The following is a 23,083-nucleotide window of genomic DNA, read 5'->3' on the forward strand; positions in this document are numbered from 1 at the left end:
CAAGTCCACATACAACCTAAGAGATGAAACCCACGTAAAGGAAGGGCACATTACCAACACCTCAAACCAAATGCTCGCCACACTTTTATGTTTTCACCAACTCACAGACTCCACAGAAAAAAGAAGCGCAATTCACCACTTCACCCTGCTCACCAGATGAGCTTTTTTCTTTTTCTCCCCTTTTTAACCAACAAAGTCTGTCCTTAATCCAAAGGCAGAAGCAAAACACAAAATGTGCAGCATCCTGCTACCTCTCCCATTCCCAGGCTCTATACCTCCTCCTGGCAGTGTTTAAATTTAAGAGTCAGCCTGGCAGGCCCAGCAGCTCTGAGATGCAAACAGCCTTGGTCCCACCCAGCACTGTGCCAGCATGGGGGAGGGGGCACAGGAAGCCAAGCTTCCTGTTTGTAGCCAGATGCACCCCCCCACTTTCCCTCTGGAGGAGGAACCAGGGGCCCCACATAGAGGCAGGGAGGTCTTTGCCAATGAGGACAGACACAGAGAGGGTACTGCATTTTGGAAGGATTTGCACAGTGCCTAACTTTAAGCCCTCACTGGCCAACTTGCCTTACCAGGTACCACCTTGGTACCAGACACAAAGCAAAGAGGAAGAGACTGGCCCAGATGAACCACTCCAATGGCAATCCCAACTACAAAGGAGGGGTTTGTGTGAGACACTTTTTTAGCTTATTATTTTTATATTGAGGTCTAACTAGGGAAGAGATCTAACACTCAGTTACCACCCCCTCCAGCTCCCACCCACCCAAAAAAACAGCCAATATACTTTCAATCTTTCCTAGAATTGCTTCTTAGGTTTGGAGATAGCTTAAATGTGTCCCCCAAGCCTCTCAACCTTCACCCCCCACCCCCCTACACCCCAACCCTGGCAGTGTGCCAATGTTAGGAAGGACTAAGGCCTTTAAGAAGAGAGGCCAGAGGTGTACACTGAGAACATCACAGTTGGCTGCCAGTCCCAGCAGAAATTAAGACCCCAGTCTGGAAAGGTGGGTCAGTGGTAGAGTGCTTGCCTTGCCTGCATGAGGCCCTGGGTTCAATTCCTCACCACCTCATAAGCAGAAAGCCTGGAAGTTGCCCTATGGCTCAAATGGTAAAGCACTAACCTTGAGCTGAAGAGCTCAGGAACAGCACTCAGGCCCAGAGTTCAAGCCCCATGACCCACCAAAAAAAAAAAAAAGAAAAGAAAAGACCCCATTTCAAAAAATAAGCCCCATCCCTGAGCTTTTGTACTTAAGACTAGTGCTCTATACCACTTGGACCCACAGCTCCACTTCTAATTTTCTGGTGGTTACTTGGGGTTGAGAGTCTCATGGACTCTATAAGCTTGGCTGGCTTTTAACCATGATCCTCCACTCTCAGCCTCCTGAGTAGCGACTGTTATAGGCATGAACAACCAGCACCTGACATAAAGCAAAATATTTTTACGGAAAGCTTCAATCCATCAGCATGTTCCCTATTTCCTACCACATGTACTATGGCTTGGTGGCTCTAAGCAGCTCCTGCCACAGGCTGGCACAAACACAAAAACTGTTACTCCACTCCGACCACAATCAGTCTCCTGGGAATTACGGGAGGCTCAACTTGGAAGAACACTGTGTAGCCAGCAGATGGTAAACTAGACACCAGTACCACAGCCATCTCCATGGCTGTTGTATCAACCAGGTGAGCACTCGTGCCCTCTCTCCAGGAGCCAACCCTGATCAAAGCTTCTGCACAGACCACACTCGTCTAGTCCCACTGCTTTATCTCTGCCTGCATAAAGCCCTCAGGATGACATGAGCAACTTGTCTGACTAGTAAATTCAGTCAGAAGTCTTTCCCAGTGGTCGTATTTATGAACATTTGTCTTTTTTACCCAAAAATATTCCTGTCTACTTTGCCAACCCAATTTCAAGGACTGGGACATCCTGCATAATACATGGCTAGCATTCTGTACACTCACTGAGAAATTTGCCATTCACATGACAGAAAGAAAAGGACTCAAAGAAATTTTGGTCTACGATGAGCAAACTGGTTCTATTCCCTGTATTCCACAAATCTAAAAAGTGAATTCCTACACTCAATGGGAAAATATTTGGATTTAGAATATCAGATCACAATTACTTAACTGCTTCAGTAAGTTTTCATAACTTACACAATCCTTAAACCTTCTGTTTCCAAAGCTGCATTTGCAGCCTCAAAAGAGTTTGTTTTGCAGGACTAGTACTTTAGTGGCCAGGCTTCTATCTAAGCAGTAGTTCCCAAGTCACACTCACTGTTCTTGTTATCCATAGGAAGATCACCTTACAGCACACAAGTCTTTGTTCTTCATTTTAGTTATTCTAGGAATTTGTATGTGTGTGTGTGTGTCTTTGTATGTGTCTGTGTGTGTGTCTTTGTGAACTGGGGTTGAAAATCAGGGCATTGTACTCTCACTTAGGTTTTTTACTCAAGCCTGACACTCTACCACTTGAACCACACTTCCACTGACAGCTTTTGGCTGATTAACTGGAAATAAAGAGTCTCATGGACTTTCCTGCCCAGGCTGGCTTCCAACTTCAATCTGCAGATCTCAGCCTCCTCAATAGCTAAGATAATAGGCACGAGATATCAGTTCCTGCCTAGAAAACTTTCTTTGTTAAAGCAAACATTTTTATGTGAATCTATCAGCAGTGCACCATGTAAGAACCATCATTTTCAAGGATTTAGCTTTCTTTTAAAGAACTTACTTTCTTTCTCAGCTCTATTCCCCAACGGTTCTTGATTTAACTCACAGAATACAGTAAGTCCAGACACCACATTTCCTAAACAAAAAGATTTTTGCTTACTTTTCATAAAATAAAGAGGTTTCTGAAAATGGCCACATTTAGGGTTTTTTTTTTTTTGGCAGTTTGTTTCTAAACTACATCTTTAGTTTATAAGCCATTAGCTGGCATGACTCCCTCTTCCTTAGAAGTGAATGTTAGTCTTCTCTTACACCTCTTCCTCCTCTTTCTCCTCTTCTTCCTCCTTCTGCTTCTCTCTCCCTCTCTCAACTTTCACAAAAATTGTCCTAAATTTGAGAATTGACATCATAAATTCTGATCCCATGCACATCCAGTTGCTTTCTTTTTTATATTATTATTATTTGGGGGTCAGTTATGGGGCTTGAACTTGGGGCCTGGGAGCTGTCTCTGAGCTCTTTTTTGCTCAAGGCTACCACTCTACCACTTAGAGCCACAGCTCCACTTCCCATTTTCTGGGGGTTAATTAGCGTCTCAAAGACTTTCCTAACCAGCTGGCTTTGAAATCAATCCTCAGATCTCAACCTCCTGAGTAGCTAGGATTACAGTGTGAGCTACCAGCGCCCACCTAAGCCAATTCTAACCTCTGTGTTTCTTCCTTGCTATAAGCCATGTTCTCTTTTTGTCTACCTTCTATCTCTTAAACATCATGACCACTCCCAACTCAGGCACAGAGAGACCCCTGGGGATACCTGGCTTTTTATGGAGGAGGTGGACAGGCCAGCCTGGCAGGAGGTTCCTTCCCAGGAGAATTGTCCAGCTGCTGTCCTTCATCAGAACCCCGCCCCCCACGACACCTCATCTCACCATGACAGGCCTGGCAGCTCCTGGCAGCTGAACCACCTACTCCTGCCTGTTGGCCTTGACACCACATCCAAGGCTTCACCCAGCCCCAAGAAGCACCTCAGGGCTCTCCAGGCCATAGCTGCCCACACATTTCTAACTTCATTCCTATGTGCTGAAGCTGGCAGCAGCTCACTGGTAGACCACACACCTGTTAGCAACTGCACATTGCAGGCTCAATTCTCTGCAGTGACAACCACCCATGGATCTCACCACTGCCCAGTGTGGCAGACCCAGGAAGAAAGTCTGGGTTAGGCCTTGCCAGTGTGTCTAACCACACAGATGGAATGTTCTAGGGATGCTAGGAAGCAAACAGATACCACAAAGCCATTTAAGGTGACATGACACTTACTTTTCTTTTGACTGACTTTAGAAAAATAGCCTCTGGGCCCATCTAGCCTAAGCATGAAGGGCAGAGGTGGCTCATACCTATAATCCAAGTTACTCAGGAGGCTGAGATCCAAGAATCATGGCTCAGGAAGACAAATCTAAAACACTTGTATCTCCAATTAATTAGCAAAAAGCCACAAGTGGAGCTGTGGCTCAAATGGTAGTGCACCAGCTTTGAGTGAAAAGTCAAGCAAAAGTTCTAGACTCTGAGTTTAAGACCCAGTATTTTATTACGGTACTACATGAGTTATAACATTTATAAATATAACATGTAATATTATGTTATAAATAATATAATACTGTTACAGTATTATAATAATAACAATAATAAATCAATAATAACAACAAACCAAAAAGGGCTCAAGATGTAGCTTGGTGGGAAAGCACCTGCCTAGCAAGCATCAAGTCCTAGGCTCGAACTCCAAACTGCCAAAATAAAAAGTTGTGAAAAGTTTCCTGAGATTAAACCCCAGCTTTTAAGTCCCTCACTTTGTAACATTAGACCTATTACTTCCCTTCTCAATACTCCTGTTTTCTCTTCTGTCCCTAAGGGTAAACACAATGCCACAAAAAAAAGAGGGTCACAAATGATGTAAGCTTCTTAGACTAGACCTGATATGTAGTAAGATGTTATATAATGGCACCTCCGAAGAGACCACTTACTTCTTACATTCTCTGTCTGGACACTTCACTGGTCCCTTAAAAAATGTCCGGGATAAGGAAATCAATGGCCAAGGAAGGTGGTCCATGCCCATAATTCTAACTACTTGGAGGGCTAACATTGGCCAGGACCGATCTAGGCAGGAAAGTTTTCAGCTTACCTTTGCCACTGAGATTTGGGTAAAGTGGTACACATGTGTAAACAACAAGTGGAAACTTAAAGAAAACAGGCAGATGACAGTCCAGGCACATGCCTGGGCACGAAGTGAGACCCTAGCTCAGAAATAACCAGCACACACAAATTCACTCTTATACTTGGTTGCTAGAATTAGAAGATAAACATATAAGTAAACACATACCAAATCCTGTACCTAAATATGTGATCAATCTGATTAAAGTACCATAGATGCATGCGTGAAGGGCCATAATAAAGTTCCTGAGAACAAGTACCATGAACTTTAACAAAAACATTAGGAAGGTGGAACATGTCCTGTCTGTGGTGTAGGAGCCAGTGCAAAGGGGTGGGAGAATGGAGAGGGTGAAAGGTAGCCAAGGGGTTCACCATGTTTTATGTCGATGTGTATGAAAATAAGCAATAAAGCATGGTGAGACTGATTTAGGAAGGAGGAGAGAGGATGAAGGGGAGCGATAGAAGGGATGAGTCTGACCCAGGAGCACGGTGTGCATTAAGGACATGTCAAAATGAAACGTCAAAAAACAGCCAATGAAAGAAATGGTTGGGGTGGGGCTTGCCTAGCAAGCAGGAGGTCCTGAGTTCAAACCTCAGTGCTGCTAAAGGAAAGGGGAAAAAATGAAGAAGTGTCTATTTCCTCCTTCTTCCTTAAAGTGACTGGCCTTTAAATGCTACCTTTTGTCCTTCATTCATCATGTCTTTATTCCTAAAGTCAATTTCATCTGTTTGATAACTCGATTCTACCAACTTAAAGGCAGAGCAGCCTCCGAGATACTCTGTCATTACTCAGGCAAGTAGCTAATAAACATAGGTTAAGAACACATCTGTTCTCAGATTTTTAGCTTCTCTCCCTTTTTATCTAGTCTCTGATTGTTCCTGAGGCTCAGGCAGGCAGCTGGCCTTGGGACCAGCACAGACCAGGACAGTCTCACCCCCATTCCCCATTCTCTCATCTGTCCTTTCTCCCATCCACATCCTCTTGCACCATTTCCATTGTAACCACAGGTTTGAAAGATTTAGGTCCTAGACTATTACCAAAAAGCTTTTCTCTTGTGCTTTGAAAGAATCTGGCAGATGCTTTATTCTGTCACATTGAGGCAATAGAGCACAGCAAAGCACTTGGGTTTCCCTTTGCTTTTATAGATTGAAATTCATTAAACATATTCTGCACGGCAGTTCTGAGTAATGTTGGCCCGGGAAGAAAAGAAACACAGCTCCCAAAACACTGAGAAAGGATACTCAGATGGACCACAGCTTGGAGAAACGTTGAGGTTCAGTAATCCGTCCACCCTTAGACAGTCCGCAGGACATCCCATGAATGACACCACTTTATTATAGTTTTATTCTCCTCTGATGAGCCAGTGACACTCTCTGAGACACAATGAGCTGGTACAGAAGGATCTGCTGTTTAGAGAGGGGTTTTCTTAAGAGCAGTTTCTTTAGTTTGCAGGATGATTCCTAAACCATGCTTTCCTGAGGCAAAGTTAGCTGGATGTTTGGAAAGCAAGGGTGTTGACACCAGCTGTGAGGTAAATCACCAACTGAAGACTCCAGTAATCATCAGAAATGACAGGAGAGGCTCACAACCACCCTCCAAGGCTGGAAAACCTGGTTATCAAATTAATTTTGGAAAGTGAAAGATGAAAGGACAGGCCACTTTTTTTACCCCCTGGAAGAATGCTGATTTGGTTCAAAAAATGATTTATGAAAAAAGACTTGTTTCAAGCTTCATGAAGCTAATTAAACAGGAAATTTGCACCAAGATAAATTCAATCTTTGTGTCATAAAACCACTGGACTGTGAAGAGGGGCAGAGGTATAACTGATTATGAGTTATGAGACATAACTGAATGGGTAGGCTGAAGATAAAAAGCAGATAGAAAGTCTCCATGCTGTTTTCTTTTGGCAGTACTGGAATCCAAACTCAAGGCCTTGTACTTGCTCAGCTTGCATGCCCAGCTGGCATTCTATCTACCTATTGAGCCATGCCTCCAGCCCAACATTTTGCTGGTTATTTGGAGGATTAAAAAGTCTTATGGACTTTTCTGCCCAAGCTTGCTTTGAACTATGATCCTACAAATTTCACCCTCCTGAGTAGCTAAGATGAGAAGCACGAACCACACATACTCTTTGACATTCTAACATACTACTAGTCTATAGAGAGTGTATTTCTCTTCATTTGGAAGAGACACTGCAATAGTAGAAGACATGCATTCAAAATTAAAGCACTGTTTGTATCAACAATATTTAGTTAGCTCCCTCTTCATCCCTATTTTATTTATTCCACTGCAATACTGCTATGGTGACAAGGAATCATTTTCCCTAAAATTGCACTTTCTCTGATAGCAGCACCAGTTTTCCTTTTTCTATCTCCCTCTTTCTTAATCTTCTTTAATCTCAGTCTTCTCTAGAAAGTATTTGCAGGTAACTCTGTACTGTCTCACTCCATGACATTGTAATTCAGGGTTCACACAGATTCAGTCCTGGTCCTAGGTCTGCTTCCCTTCATCCATGCCAAGCAATGTATTTCTCTTCGTAAATTCCTACATGGAAGGTTGGCTATGTTTACAGACATGGGATGAAATAAGAAGGATAAAGCAGGGTTCCCAGGAATAGCTGTCTGCTCGGACAGGCCATCCACCACCTCTGTTTATAGAAGAGGTGAAGAGACAGGAGGAATTTAGCTAAGTTTTGAAGGCAATTTCAACTTCCACCCAGGGTTAGGAAGGCTGTCAACTACCTAGAAGCTGACACTGGATGTAAGACAGCAGTGAAAAGAATACTGAGAAGAACTAGTGGAATACGGCATATTAAGAAGTGAGTTCAATACTTAAAGATAATAAGAAAAAAAGGAGGGGCTGGGAAGGTGGCTCAGTGGTAGAGCACTTGCCTTGCATGCATGAGGCCCTGGGTTCGATTCCTCAGCTTCACATAAGCTAAAAGAAAAAAGCCAGAAGTGGCGCTGTGGCTCAAGTGGTAGAGTGCTTGCCTTGAGCTGAAGAGCTGAGGGACAGTGCCCAGGCCCAGAGTTCAGGCCCCATGACTGGACACCCCCCCTAAAAAAAAAGATAAAATAAGGAAGTGAGTTCAAGCTGGGTACAGTGCTATATACTTGTAATTCTGGATACTGGGAGGACTGGATTTCCAGAGCAGCTTATGTAAAAAGTTACAAAGACGCCATCTCCAAAGAAAACAAAATGCTGTGTATAGTGATACACACTTGTCATCTCAGCTAGGGAAGAAAGTATAAATACCAGGTTCACAGTCCAGAGACCAGCTCAAGAAGTCATAAGGTCTTATCTCAAAATCCACCAGAGTAAAAGGGCTGGCAGCATGACTCCTGTGGTAGAGAGCCTGCTTAAAAAGGATGAAGCCTTGGTTTCAAACTCCAGTATAACAACACACAATAATCACAATAACGTTTTATTTCTCATTCATCGTTCCTCTCTAGCACTCATCTCTTTTCACTACCTAGGGGGTCTAGGTTTGTAAGTGGAGGCACTAAATTCAGCTCCTTGATGGCTAACAGATATGCTGAGCCAGCCACCTGTAGGGTGTGAAGGGACAGAGACTTCAAACAAATGTCCATTCAATGAGACACTGGCAAAGCAAGCTGAGCCAGAGCCCCAGCCCTGAAGAAAAACCAGGCAGGCTTTGTAGGAAAGGACCTATCCTAACAATGGCACAACCTCACCTTCCTCAAACTCCCCCAGCTTCAATCACTCTGTGTTGATGTGTGTGTGTGTGAGAGAGAGAGAGACAGAGACAGAGAGACAGACAGACAGACAGAAAGACAGACTGATGGAAAGACAGACTGACTGACAGTCAGAGACAGACAGAAAGAGAAAGAGAGACAAAGTGTGTGTGTGTGTGTGTGTGTGTGTGTGAGAGAGAGAGAGAGAGAGAGAGACAGACAGACAGACAGACAGACAGACAGACAGACAGACAGACAGACAGACAGACAGACAGACAGACAGACAGACAGAAAGACAGACTGACGGAAAGACAGACTGACTGACAGTCAGAGACAGACAGAAAGAGAAAGACAAAGTGTGTGTGTGTGTGTGTGTGTGTGTGTGTGTGTGTGTGTGTGTGTGTGTGTGTGTGTCTTGGGACTTGAACTCAGGACCTAGCTGCTGTTCTTAAGCTTCATTTTGCTCAAGGCCAGAAATTTACCACTTGAGCTACAGCTACACTTTTGGCTCAATCACACTTTGCATTACCTATCACCACTCAGCTGAGCCTTCTGAAAAAAAATATTAATGCCGGTAGTTACAGTTTTTGAGTAAAATACACCATATCCCCTGAACGCTCTCAGTGCTGTGTGTGCTGTACTACTGAGAAGATTGTAGGAGGCTCCTGAGGTGTTTCCTGATGTGTTCCATGACTCATTGCATAGGTAACAAAGACTCTGAACGAGACTCATGTAATTCTACAGTCCTGGCTCTTGAACTCCATCTAAGTTTAGAGTAGTTGCAGCCAGAAGCAAAAAGCCCAGATGCCCAGAGGTCCCATCTGAGAGGAAGGACGCTGTTACTCCAGACTCCAGCACAAAGGTAAGTACAGAGGTTTGTTTTTACAGTTCTCCAGTTTGAACTCATACCTTTGTACTTGCTAGGCAGGCACTTTATCACTTAAACCACAGTCCAATACCAATCATCTATTTTTCATTTCAATTATTTTTCAGATCTCACATTTTTGTCTGGGGATGGCCTCAGATCACAATCCTACTATGTCTGATTTCCCAAGTTGCTGAGATCACAAGTATACAACAACAAGTCTGGGCTTCTTTGTTGAGAACTTGTGGCCTGGGCCTGGGCAACTGTGTTCCTGCTACCTCTACATCAGGGTAGCTGAGATTCCAGCAGTAGCCACTGATCCAGGCTTGCTAAGCTCCTCACAAACAATATCTAAAGTTCAATGGGCATGACTATGGTAATCGTAGATGACTTTTTCTTACCCGTGAGTTGAATAAATCATGATGAACTCCTAAGTGAACATTAAACTTCTCACACCATCTACTCTGGAAGTCAAAGGTCTTCCCTCCTCTCCTGCTTGTTTTACTTCAAAACCCAAAATCCTCCCACCCTCCCCCCACCAATGCCACTCCTTTGTGGTCCCTTTGGGCCCAGGGCACTTCAAGGGGAGAATATAGACACATGTAAACTCCATCTCAAGTCACGCTCTGAACTCTGACTTCTCAACTTCTGTTCATTTTCTACTTTGCCAGAACTTCAACCTGGAATGAACATTATGTCTTCCTCATCCTCCCTGTTCTGTCTATTTCCAGTTTGCTGCTTAAATCTGAGGTCAGGCTCTAAACTTTCCTTCTTATTCTGCCTGTGGCTAGCGAGGAAAGCAGATGGTAATTGGACTGTGTGGAGTATTTCTATAAGAGCAGCAAACACAAAGGCTTAACTGAATGGAAGGTCAGTTGGGATACAGGGGACCTAACAATGTCAGAGAAATGAGTAGCTGACAGTGGCTCATGCCTGTAATCCTAGCTACTCAGCAGGAAAGTCCATGAGACTCGTCTCCAATAAACCACTAGAGAACCAGAAATGTCACTATGGTCAAGTGGTACAGCACTCATCCTGAGCTAAAGAGCACAAGGACAACAGCCAGGGCCAGAATTCAAGCCCCATGACAGACAAAAAATAAATAAATAAATAAAAAAAGAAATGTGTGGCCAAAAAAGCAAGCTAGAAGCAGCACACAGCCAAAGTGCCTCATTCTTTCATTCACTCATTTATTGACACTGAGATTTGAACTTGCAGTACTGAGTTCTGAACTTAGCAAGGGTGAAGCCTGCTGAGCCACGCATCCAGCTCATCACAGGCTTTTGGATGGGAAGTAACAGTTGGATACGTTTTCTCAAAGGACTGGAGACTACACTGAAAGCTGACACACCAGTTACCTAGACAAACTGGCAAGTGGGCTAAAATGTAACAAGCTTTTGAAAGGAGCTCTGACTGTATAAACACCCAGTCCATTTTCCTGATCCCCACTGTGAGTGAGCTTGCCATATTTTGGTGGATGCTGCCAGCATCAACGTGCCTGACCATACGGAAATCTTGAAATTCTCCTCAGCACCCCCCATTCTATTTAAACATTTAAATATTGCCTATTTAAATACTGCCTTGCTTTCATGGATTCACTTCTTCATTAGTGGAACTTCCAATGAAAAGCAGGTCGGGACTTCTCAACTTTTCCTTTTCAGCCCAGTTTGGCTTTCATAGTTTTTATTCCTTTATCTCTCAGTGATGTTCTGGGTCAATTTCTTACTCACAGAGTCCACAATTCCAATTCTCTCTTTGGCTAAATCAAGCTCATCATGAAGTACCTTATGGATTTTAAATAATTGTTATAGAGTTAAATTATTATATAATTGTTACACATTGTTAAAAATGGTTAGGTATCGTTAAGTAATTGCTATTGTTCCATGGAGGTTTTCACTTTTGAGATTTCTAATTGGCTCTATCCAGGTGCACGTGCTCTCCATTTGCACTGGAGTACTTAGTGTTCATCATGTCCTGCTTCTATGGGTACCGTTCCCTGTCTTTCAAAGTTCTCTCCTTGAGGAAACTTAACACTTGATTTTGTAAGTTCTTTCTGTGTCCCTCCACCCTGACCAAGTAGAGCATCAGCAGATATTATGAAGCAAGGGTGGGATCACAGGACACCTGACTGCATAGAGAAGCAGAGGGGCAGAGAAAATCTAGGAAGATGTCACCATGGTCACGTGGGGGTGGAAACTAACCTCCATAGCTGTGGGATGGACCTCTGGGCTCCTAAATTTAGAAGGTGAGTAGGCACAGAGTAGAGTCTTCCTGAAGAGGCACGGGGAAGCCTGCATGTCTGCTGCTTTCAATTATCCAACCTCAAGTACCTGGTTATAGTGACTAGAAGAACAAACATGAAGATTCATCATCATCGCTATAGCCCATACTATGCTGTTGAGTCTCAACTGACTTTTAGTTGTGGTTCACCTCCCTGCACAGAGTTCTGGGCCCTGGACTGAGAAATGCAAGGGTGCATGAGGCTTCTACCTTCTGTGTATCCAGAGAAGCACCCATCTTATTAGCCTCATGTGGCCTCTTGAGGTGGAAAGCCAACATCAGCCAGAGCAGAGGCCACGAAGAAGCTAGCTAATATGGCTGACACAGCTCCTTGCACAGACTTTGACAGTGTACCGCAAAGTCTATTGGTTAAAAACTCCAAGGGACTTTTTTCCTCCTGACAGCAAACACACAACTGTCATCTTCAAACTTACAAAGATGGGAAGTTACATGTGAGTCCACTGTGGGCTGATCAAAAGTCTCCTTGGAACACAACAGGCTGAGGGAGCTGATAATCACCAATGAAAAAACTTCTCTCACTAACTCAATAACACCATGGGGAGACTGTCCATGTTCTGTAAACAACTAAATGTCTACAACCATTTCTCAAGCTATCAGAACCCCTGCATCACATCCTTCTGGTGCTTATCACAAATGGCATTAAGCCATCACCCACTACCCAACCCCAGGCTGCCAGAGGGAAGACCCCTGCAGAAGGAAGACTGGACACTCGATGTAGACCCCAAATGATTCTTTTTGGTTGTGGAACTTGAACTCTGGGCTTGGGCGCTGTCCCTTCGCTCTTCAGCTCAAGGCGAGCACTCTACAGCTTGAGCCACAGCACCACTTGCGGTTTTCTAGTGATTTATTGGAGATAAGGGTCTCACGAGTTTTCTGCCCGGGCTTGCTTTGAACTGTGATCCTCAGATCTCAGCCTCCTGAGTAGCTAGGATTACAGGCATGAACCACCAGCTCCCAGCTCCAAGTGATTCTTGTGCACACACAACATGCAATCTGGAATCAACGGTGGGACACACACGATCCCACAGAACACAGCACAGCAGTGTCGAATTTACCCTCTAAAAACGGCTCTTCCTGAAACAGCATCTACCTACCCAGGTTAAAAAGAAGCAAAACAGTGGGACGGAGAGAGATCAATTTCCTGCTCCTGACCAAACAGTAGCAGACTACCCGAGGAACAACCATTGGTTGACCACGTGGGTGCACGTGGAAGACATGGATTGTGCTTCCAGTTGCTGTGCCCAGGTCTCCCTCCAGTATGAAATAGCACCTGCCACCCACACTGCCATACTTGAGCCATTGCAGGGCACTGGGAGTCTGAGCTCCTCAATCTCAATGAGGGTGTTTCCTGGTGGCCTGCAATTTAGCCGACTGCTTCTAACATGAGTCTAAAGCCAGTTCCTGGGGTTATGGCCTAGCCTGTCACTCCAGAACAAATTCTGCCTTTTCTAATTCAATATTCTCATCTGTGAAGCTAGAATAATCACCGAGAAGGAGAGGAGGGAGCATCACAGGCCTCCTGATAGGATGCACTGCGAAGGACAAGACATCAATCACCTCTCTGGTATTTCTGCCCAAAATGCAAAGCCCAAAACTAATGGGGGGAATATAGTTGTCATATATTCCACAAAGATGTCACTAACGGTAAAGGAAGACTAAGGGGTTGTTCCCAATGACTGGAGACCAGAGAGTCATGACAATAAGCATAGCCTATAACCCTGGATGGAATGGTAGACTGTAGGAAAATTTAGAAGAAAAAGAAAAAACTCACTTGAGAAAATCAATTAAAGTGATGTTGGCCAGGTACTGGTGCAATCCTTGCTACTCAGGAGGTTGAGATCTGAGGACTGCAGTTCAAAGCTAGTCAGGGCAAGAAATCTCGTGACACTCTTATCTCCAATTAACCACCAGAAAACCAGAAGTGGTACTGTGGCTCAAAGTGGTAGAGTGCTAGCCTTGAGCAAAAGAGCTCAGGGAAAGTACCCAGACGCTGAGTTCAAGCCCCATAACCAACAAAAAAAAAATAAAATGTAATAATTTTTTTAAAAAATGAAATGATGTTAGTGTGCTGATGACATCTCTTTGTCAACAAAACCCCCCGTCCCCAAACATACCTTTCCTTACATTCAAGAGTAAGCTCCAGAAATTGCCCTGTATCATTTAGTATTCCTTTGAATTTTCACCTTGCTATATCATTTCTGCATTCTATACCCAGGAAGAAAACATCATGTAATTCTGAAGCAGAATTGAGGTCATAAAAAATAGAGTTACCATGATATTCAAATTGGGAAAATGAAGAAAACCACCTAGAATCTTACATTAGAGGCTTTTGAAACCTGTAAATGGATATTAAGTCTCAACCTCTCTTTCCTTCCATCATTCCCACAGCATACCCCAGGGAGGGCAAAGCTAAGCTTCTGAGACCATCTGTCACACAACAGTGACCGAGAACTAGATCACAAGCCATCACACAGCACTCAAGCCAAAGGATCTCTCACAGCTCAACCGTCTCTCACAAACCTTTAGGATACTTTTCATTCAGTAAACATTTCCTGAATGTCTCATGCATAGAACAACCTGCTACACAAACACATAGTAAAATTTACACTAGCAATAAAATTACAATTGGCTGGGATCCAAGACTGGAGTCCCTCAATGTTAATCTCATTGTAAAGCTGTTAATATAAACAAGTAGCAATGTGCTTACTTGGCTGCTTCTCCAACAAGTGAAGAATGATTAACCTGGACTAGTGCTTCATACCTCTAAATTCTAGCTCCTCAGGAGGCTGAGAGCTGAGGATCATGATTCAAAGCCAGCCCAGGCATGAAAGTCTATGTGACTCTTTATCTCCAATGAACCACGAGAAAAGCAGAAGTAGTGCTGTGGTTCAAAGTGGTAGAGTGCCTTTGAATCCACAAAAAATATAATAATAATGTCATCTGGGAAACCTTTCCTAAAGGACACACACACACACACAAAGCACCTTTCCCCACAGCAGCTGTGCACCTGGAGGAAGGTGCTTAACTTGCCTATTGTATTTAGAAGTGGGGTTGCTGGAAGAAGGGGATACTGGAAGTAGCTAAGGTTATCAAGATAGAATATTGGTGATTTTATAAGAGGAGGAGATCAAAAGACATCCAGTCAGGGTTTCCAGTGACCACTTGAAAGTTCCAGAATATCAAAGCATTACTGTGGCCCCGACAAAGAAGGGCTCGTGGGGGTAGGGGGATGGGTGGGCTTTGGGTTCATGTCTGTCTCCAGTTTCAGGATGCATAATTAAAACAGAGGTGGCCCCCAGGGCTGTCTCTGAGCTACAGGATGGATAATTAGCACATACACACCCTCAGCCACAGCAGCACCCCCAACCCTGAGAGAGCAAAAGGCCCTGGGAGAGGCAGGAGACCAAAGGGCCCAGATTTGCTCTGCTTCCAGAGTGAACTCAAAGACTCAACTTTGGGGTTGGCTGTGCGTGCTGCTCGGTTTCAAAGAAGTGGGAGCAGCTCAACCACTCAAGCATCAGGATAAAGCAGAGCGTCCTGGAAAGAGCCAAGATACGATCAAATGGGGAGAAAATGTGGAGAACCTTAGGAAAATAAAGCAACACAAAGGGCAAAGAACCCAAGGGAAATTAAGGGAACACAAAGGACAAACCGTCAAGTGGGAATCCTTCACGTGGGAGTCCTACTTCTAGACTCAAAGAATGAAAACGCAGCTTCCACCTGCTGCAGAAAGTCTAGATGCTCTGATATCACACAACTGCTCTCACTTCTTAGGGAGAACAAAGCAGGGGTTCTCAGCTAGGCAGGGGCAGGAAAGGGAATAGGCTGCTCCCCAAGAAGACAATCTGGAAAGTGTAGACACATTTTTGGTCATCCCAAAACAATGGGCAAGCCAACCCCAGGAAGAGGGGAGGGGAACTTTTTGGTTAAAAAGCTTGAAATGTCAATAGCACTGAGACCCAGACTTTGTGAAATAGAGGGGCGATTTCAAGGGCAGTTCTGCAAGTAGAGAAAGAAGGCTACCAGAGACCTGAGCCTCCCCCATGGGGAAGCCATCCTCCTAACAGACTTTGTATTCATCTATGGTGGAAACACCAGAGGCATCATGGGGCCTATGCTCCTGTCTTCAGCATGACTTGTGGCCTGTAATCCTAACTACTCAGGAAATAGATCTGAGGATCCCTGTTCCAAGCCAGCCTGGACAGGAAAGTGCATCAGACTCTTTTTTTTTTTAATATTATTTTATTTTATTTGAGAACATACTGTACAGAGGGGCTACAATTACATGGGCAGGATAATTGCATCAGACTCTTTATCTGCAATTAACCACCAAAAAGCCCAAAGTGGAGGTGTGATTCAACTGGTGGAGTACCAGTGAAAAAGCTAAGAGAGAACTTAGCCCTGAGTTCAAGCCCCAGTACTGGCACACACACAGAAAAGAAGAAGAAGAAGAAAAAAAACGCACATTCGTTCTTCATGGCAAATATTTCTCCTTTTGATTAATTAAATTGCACTCTGGCTCACATGCCAGAGTACATCTATCCTGGGCTAGGTTGATGGGCACACTGTCCCCAGAGGAAAGTGAAAACCAAGATCATCTGAAGAATGGCACATCCAAAGAGGAATCAGCTCTGCAGAGGTCTGCCTCAGTGGCAGCAGGTAGCCTTAGTTTCCAGGGCAACCCAGGGCACATCCCTCACAAACAACAGCGTTCATTTCTGTTGTTTGAGGTTTTGGGTTTTTTTTATGATTCTGGGGACTGAAGCCAAGGTGGCATGCAACTTGAGCAACTCCCTCAGCTGAACCAGACCAATTTCATCCTCATAATCCTCCAGCTGCAGCCTTTGAGTAGCTGGGGTTACAGATGCTATCAACCACAGGTGAGCATTTGTATCAGCATGCATGATGATGATCCTCCCCAGAAACTAATGCAGGAAAAGTCTGACTCAAGCATCCTAGTCTCTGATGCTGGCAAGTCCTGGAAAACCAACAAGACCAGCAATCAACCAGTGCATGCAGACATCAAGGATGTAGAGGAAGAAAAAGGGTAGCAGAAAAAAGAATCAAAAGAATTGGCTTTAGGCTCAGATCTGCTCTCCAAATACCCCTGGGACATTTCACCCCTCCAAGCCATAGGTATAAGGACATTATGTACAGACTCTCCTGTGGCTTCCAAATTGCATGAGGGTAAAGGGTTCCTTCCCAGAGGAAGAATCAAGTCCACACTGGGTCTCCAACCCATGTGCTGTGCTTACGGACCCACCATCCTGCCAAATACTGCTCTTTGTGCAGAAATACAGTTCTCCCGGGAGCACATCAAGTACCAAGTTTCCAGCATTTTCAACTGAGGAAAAGTTTTGTTGCTACATTATTAACTCTTAGAACTAAAATAGCCCCAACTGTAGCCTCAATTCTTAAAATTGTGGTTCCAATACTAACCTCGCTCCATTTCTGGAGGCCAGTGTTAGGGGAATGAAGAGAAGAAAGGGGGCCTCACAAACCTTGAGCAGCATCTCCTTCTATTATACATGTGATTCATTCCTCCGCTCACCACTATGCCAGGTTGTGCCTGAGGTTAATTCCATTTGGTGAGCTAGAGTTCCTGTGCCCACATGAACTTCTATCTCCTCCTACTCCACTCACCTGTCACCCGCCTTCCCTCCCACAGCTTGAGGACAGTGACAAAACTCTGCTCAAATTATCCATGCACTGACTCTTGCAAAACATCAGAAGATATACTGCAAAGACACAGGCCGTTAATTAAATTGTAGATCATGAGAACTGAACCCTGGTAGGCTTCAGTTGTGGTTATGATAGGTGGGTCATGCTGGCTAAATTATGCTCAGCCTAAATTATGCTCAGAACTGACTGAGCAGAACAACCTCTGTGCATGCTGCACCTGAGCTTTGCTTCCTCCCCAAACACAATGCTGATATACCGGAAGGCTGGGGTCAGGTAATGTCCAGAGGCCACACTGGAACTTTCACATCCTTGTTTTGGACAGTGCTGAAGTTAGAAACCCTTAGCTTGCTTCTCTACATAAAGGGTCTCAAGTTCTGACTGGCTGAAATGCCTAACTGAATCATATATTGCAGCACTGTGGCTACTAGCAAGAGAGATTTGATAGGGTCTCTGCAAATCTAATTAAAATCACAGAGATAGTGACTGCTCAGCATAAAATAGGAAACGAAAGGCATGGCAGAGTAAATTTCCAAAGACTTCCAAAGTTCTAAACTAGCACACAGATACACTTCTAAGTGCAGTAACTAAGTAATTCTGTATCACCACAGTGAAAAGCATGTCCTTGGATCTCTGATGCCTCCAGGAGGGTGATGTTTGGGCCTAGCACACTGCTGTGTTCCATAAGCAGACAGAAAAATCGGGATGATCAAGGGTTCAGGTCAGCCCCAAGCCAAAAAGTTGTTGAGATCCCACCTCAACAGAAAATTCAGCAGGGAGCAGCAATGTGCACCTGCCAGCCTAGGACCAGCAGTCCATGCCAACAGGGATGAAAGTGAGATGCTATCTCAAAAAATAACTACAGAAAATAAAGAAATAAGGGCCTGGGTCACATGGTAGCATGCCTGCCTTGCAACACAAAGTGCTGACTTCAAACTCCAGTGTAGAAGAAAAAACTTGCCTCAAAAGAGGCATTTTTTAAAGTTAAGCCAATGACTGACAGTTACTGCTGCTGCTTCAACCTTTAGAAATAGTGACTTTTACAGATTAAACCAACAGGACGTGGTCTACAGAACACAGCTATGTCTTTCTTATGTCAATATTCTCACAGAGTCACTACAAAGTTGATTTTAAAAAAGTATAAATTCCTAGAAGTTCCTGGATTATTTTTTTAAAAAGAGTTAAAAAAGCAGGGGCCTAGAATAAGGCTTTGTGGTACAGTGATTCCTAAGCATGCATGAAGCCCTGGGTTTGATTCCTCACTAACACATAAACAGAAAGAGCCAGAAGTGGTGCTGTGGCTCAAGTGGTAGATTAATTGCCTTCAACAAAAGAAGCTCAGTAACAGTGGGCAGGCCCTGAGGTCAAGCCCGAAGACTGGCCAAAAAAGTAAAGAAAAGAAAAGACACATTGCTGCTCTTACCTAAAATTCTAGCTGCTAAAGAGGCTGAGAGCTGAGAATCGAGGTCTGGAGCCAGCATTAGCAGACAAATTCCAAGCAATATCACAAGGCTCTGAGTTTAAATCCCAGCATGGTATTAAACACACACACACACACACACACACACACACACACACACACACACACACACACTCACACCACATATCAAGCCATACATTGGTCAATAAGATGGAGTGAATGCACAGAGTAACACCAGGAGGATATTCTTAGGAGAGGGTCACAGAGGCTCAACAACTATGTACATCTGGTCATATAAAATAATATTTATCAAAATGAACTCCAGGAAAAATGATCTTTTTTTCCTTTGTTGCTGTTTTCATTTTCCTTTCCTCTTGTCTTGTTCATTTATCTGTCTTTGGGAGGGTAAGGTGGAACACCAAAATGGAGGGACAAAGAGTGAACAAACACAGCAGGAGTATTCAATAGGCAATGTTGAAAATGGACTCTACAACTTATTGGGTGGGGACTAGAGGGAAAAGTGGGGAGAACGCAAGAGAAGGGATGACATTGTCCAAAAAGGAATGCACTCGTTACCTGACTTATGTAACTGTGACCCCTCTGTACATCACCTTTCCGGTAATAATACTTTTTTTAAAAAACCTCAGTGTATATTTTGTGAAACAATTTCTCCTCTGCTCACCTCCACTGCAGGTTTTATCATTTGGTTTTCTGTTTATTGTGCCAGTACTGGGGCTTTAATTAGCCCCAGGCCCTGTCCCTTGTGTTGGTGCTCTAACCCTTGAGAGCCACACCTCCACTTTAGGCTTTTTGATGTTTAATTGGAGATAAGGTTCTCTTGGATTCTCCTGCTTGTGCTGGCCTCAAACCTTTGTCCTCAGATCTCAGATCTCTCCTGAATAGTTACAATTAGAGACATGCATACCTATGCTGGGCCTACTACATGTGTTAGTCAATGCTAGTCTGAACCAACCAAATTAGTATTATCACGTCACATACTCCTTAAGCTTGCAAGCCCTAGCCTAGTAGACAGAAGCCAAACTGAATGTGCCCAGCTGTCCCAAGCACCTTCTGCTCTGCAAGGTGGACCCATTGCAACAATGAGATGTACAAGTCGTCATGTCGAAAATGAACTTTACAATTTTGGTAGGGGAGGAGGAGGATTGGGGGGGGGCAGGGAGGATGGGAAGGGATGGAAAGGGGAAACAAAGGAGGAGGCTACAATGCTTGATAAGAAATGTACTCATTACCTTGCCCATGTAATTCTAACCCCTCTATATGGTATTTTTACAAAAAAAAAAAAAAAAAGGCAGCCAGGTTCAACAATTCCCAACCTTTTCCAATTTCAACAGGATGTCTGCTAAGACAAGCCATCTGCTTGGTGGTTGGGGACACTCAAATGTGGTTGCTGAGCTTCAGGCTACTCCAGGCTGCTGTTCTACCATATGAGACACACTTCCACTTCAGCTTTTTTCTGGCTAATTGGAGGTAAGAACCTCAAGGACTTTCTTCCTCAGGATACTTTTGAACTGAGATCCTCGGATTTTGGCCTCTCAAGTAGCTAGGATTGGAGGCATGAGCCACAGACACCTGACTTCTAGTAGCTGTTTTAGATGGAATGGTCAGAGAAACTTTGCAAACCCACAATTCAGCAGACTAAAGTAATGGAAATAAGAGAAAGCAACTCACGTGTAAATACAGAATGTGCAAAGGCCCTGGGCTGAGAACTCAGTGAACAAGAAAAATGGGATGTGCTCAGCATGGCTGTACTAGACACATGCCATCCAGCACTGCAGCCAGTAGCAGGTCCTGAGTTTCCCCAGACTGCTGCCTGAGCCTACCCCTGGCTGACACCACCCAAGAGTCTGGTTCCTACCTTTCCCCACAAGTCCAGCCCCAGCCCCAGCCCCACCTGGAGTCCTCATCCTTATTCTTTCACAGACTACCAGTTCACCTAATTAACAACAAACACACCAGAAACTGAGGACATGTGTAATGGGAAAAGCAGCAGGCCACACGATCTGTTCAATCTACACTTCAATACATAGGACAGAGGTTACTGAGGGTTAAAATTAAGTGTGTTGTATGTCTGCTGAAGATCTCACCTGCTAACTTAGCAGGCTCCCCGGTTCTACAAATGATGGGACAAAAATCCTTGAAACAACCTTGGAACCATGCAAACCTGGAGCACAGAAGGCCTCAATAGCTTCTGGCAGCCTTTGCAATCTCCAGGTGCAGAGAACTGGACCAGGCCCTCAGGTCCCTAAATTGCTCCCAGAGATTGCAGACTCAGTTACTCTTGTTTTCTAGCTATCTTCTTTCAATGCTCAAATTTTCCCACTGTCCCTAACCTCAAGTCACAGGCAGGAGCCTTTGCCTCTGGGCCACAACCCCCTCTCTAGGGTTCTGGGACATCCTACCCCTGACAGTGAGATCCAAGCGTCCCCAGCAGAGGTGGGAGGCCTGTGCAGGCTGAGGCCTGGGGAGCTGTCCAGGGCCCTGGGCTGGCCCTGCGGGGACCTGCCCTGCTGCAGGAAGGCCCTTTGGCAATAAGCCAGGGCTGCTCCTGAAACCAAAGGCCCCTGACCCTCCTGACCAACTTCCATGGGCGACAGGATCAGTGGGAGGGGAGGCCCTGGAGACAGAGCCCCCTGTGTGGTCAGCCAGCCTTGTGCACCCGCCTCCTAGCGCGCTCCTGCCAGGGGCTCGGCCTGGGACCTGAGTCCCTCGAAGCTCTCGAAGCCGCCCCAGGGTCACCAGGCCGCGCTTCTGCTCCGGCTCCGGGAACGCTAGCGCGGCGGCCTCGTCCTGCAGGGTGCGCCCACCGGGTCCACGCCCACCCCGGACCAGGCCCCCTCTGCCGCTCCCCAGACCCTGCCCCGCTCCAGTCCCTCCATTCCCCCTGGAGCCTCCAGCCCGCCATCCCGACCGGCCCACGCCGGTCCCCGCCCCTCGCACCCCGGAGCCCTCCACGCCGAACCCCGGCCCCGGCACCTCCTCGTCGGCCCCGGCAGCCTTCTCCCCTCCCCGCCGACCCGAGGTCAGCGACCCCGCGCGGCGCCTCGGGGTCTCCAGACAGCGGCGGCGGCTGCGGAGGCGGAGGCGGGGTTCCCGGCATCCTGAGCCCTAACGACCCCACGTGCAGTGAATTGCGAACTCGGGGCTCAGCGCACCGGGAGGCCGGCGGATCGCTGCTCCCCGCCGGTCCTGCCGCTCTGCTCGCACTCACTCTGCGGGTCGGGCGGCGCCGCGGCTCTCACCTCCTCTTCCTCGGCCGCAGCCTGCGTCTGCACCCGCGCAGAGCACCGCGCGCTCCGCCGGGAACTCCCGCCAACCGCCGGCCCCGCCCGCCCGGCCGGCGCTCGCGCCCCCGCCCGCCGCCCACCGCGCCGAGGGCGGGGCCCGACTTCCCCACTTCCCAACCTCACACAGAGGGAACGGCCACAGCCCGCGCCCAGACTGCGCGCACGCACCGAGGGCGCAGGGAGAAGGCCGGCCACCGGCCACCTCACCCCCCGGAGCCGCCGGGGCCGCCAGCAGCGCCTGCAGCTCTGCACAGGCTTCCATTCAGCCTCGCACTCGGAGACGACTGCGGGGCTTCACTCAGCTCCTCCCCTTCGGCAGGGCAGAAACAACACAGAGCCGGTTGTCCTGCGTGTGCTCAGTCACTGGAACCACCAGCATGTCCACCTGCCTGCCCTCCTGCCAGATAAACACCGCTGGAACTAGCCAATCAGAGGGCAGCTGGAAAGTTGGGAAAGGACCAGATGTTCCCAATAGTTAACTTTGGGGTCAGGCAGACCAGGAGCCACCAATGGGAAGAGAGCATTATTTGTTTTGTAAATGTCAACCAATCCTGTATTTGTCAAACTGGAAACCCCCTTTACTTGTTTGTACCCCATTATAAAAAATCCTGTGTGAACTGAGCTCGGGGTCCTCGCCTTTCGCTGTATCCATGCTGGCGTTGGTCTGGGCTCAAGCTTGCTAATAAAAGGCTCTTTGCTTTTGCAATGGACTTAACTACTCTGTGTCTTTGGGGGGTCTCAGATTTGGGTGTTACAATATGCTAAATTGAAACTCTTTTGCATAACTACTTGAAAGTAGTAATAGAGTCTAAAAATCGTAATAGAATAGCTTTTAAAACAAATACAAAACCTAAGAATCCTTCCAACTTTACAATAAATGTTAACAAATAGACTGACCATCCATTCTTATCAGAGAAATGATGCAGAATATTTCAAGGCCCAGGTATTGGGGGGG

The 23,083-nt window shown here is 45.8% G+C and overlaps 1 long non-coding RNA gene across 3 annotated transcripts in view; it reads right to left on the reverse strand.

Moving 5' to 3' along the window:
• The window catches only part of LOC138831451 (uncharacterized), a 39,893-nt gene extending 17,149 nt beyond the window's left edge, over positions 1-22,744 (reverse strand). Inside the window, exon 1 of one of the 3 annotated variants that reach the window (XR_011373303.1) lies at positions 22,297-22,744. This is a non-coding gene — a long non-coding RNA (uncharacterized lncRNA). Of the gene's footprint in view, positions 1-22,052; positions 22,108-22,246 lie in introns of those variants that run through there. The other 2 variants (XR_011373302.1, XR_011373304.1) reach the window with 2 other exon arrangements.
• Between the last annotated feature and the right edge of the window lie 339 nt (positions 22,745-23,083).

This window comes from Dipodomys merriami, unplaced genomic scaffold, assembly GCF_024711535.1.
Source record: "Dipodomys merriami isolate MVZ:Mamm:240054 unplaced genomic scaffold, mDipMer1.0.p SCAF_1964, whole genome shotgun sequence".
In the NCBI taxonomy this organism is placed as follows: Eukaryota; Metazoa; Chordata; class Mammalia; order Rodentia; family Heteromyidae; genus Dipodomys; species Dipodomys merriami.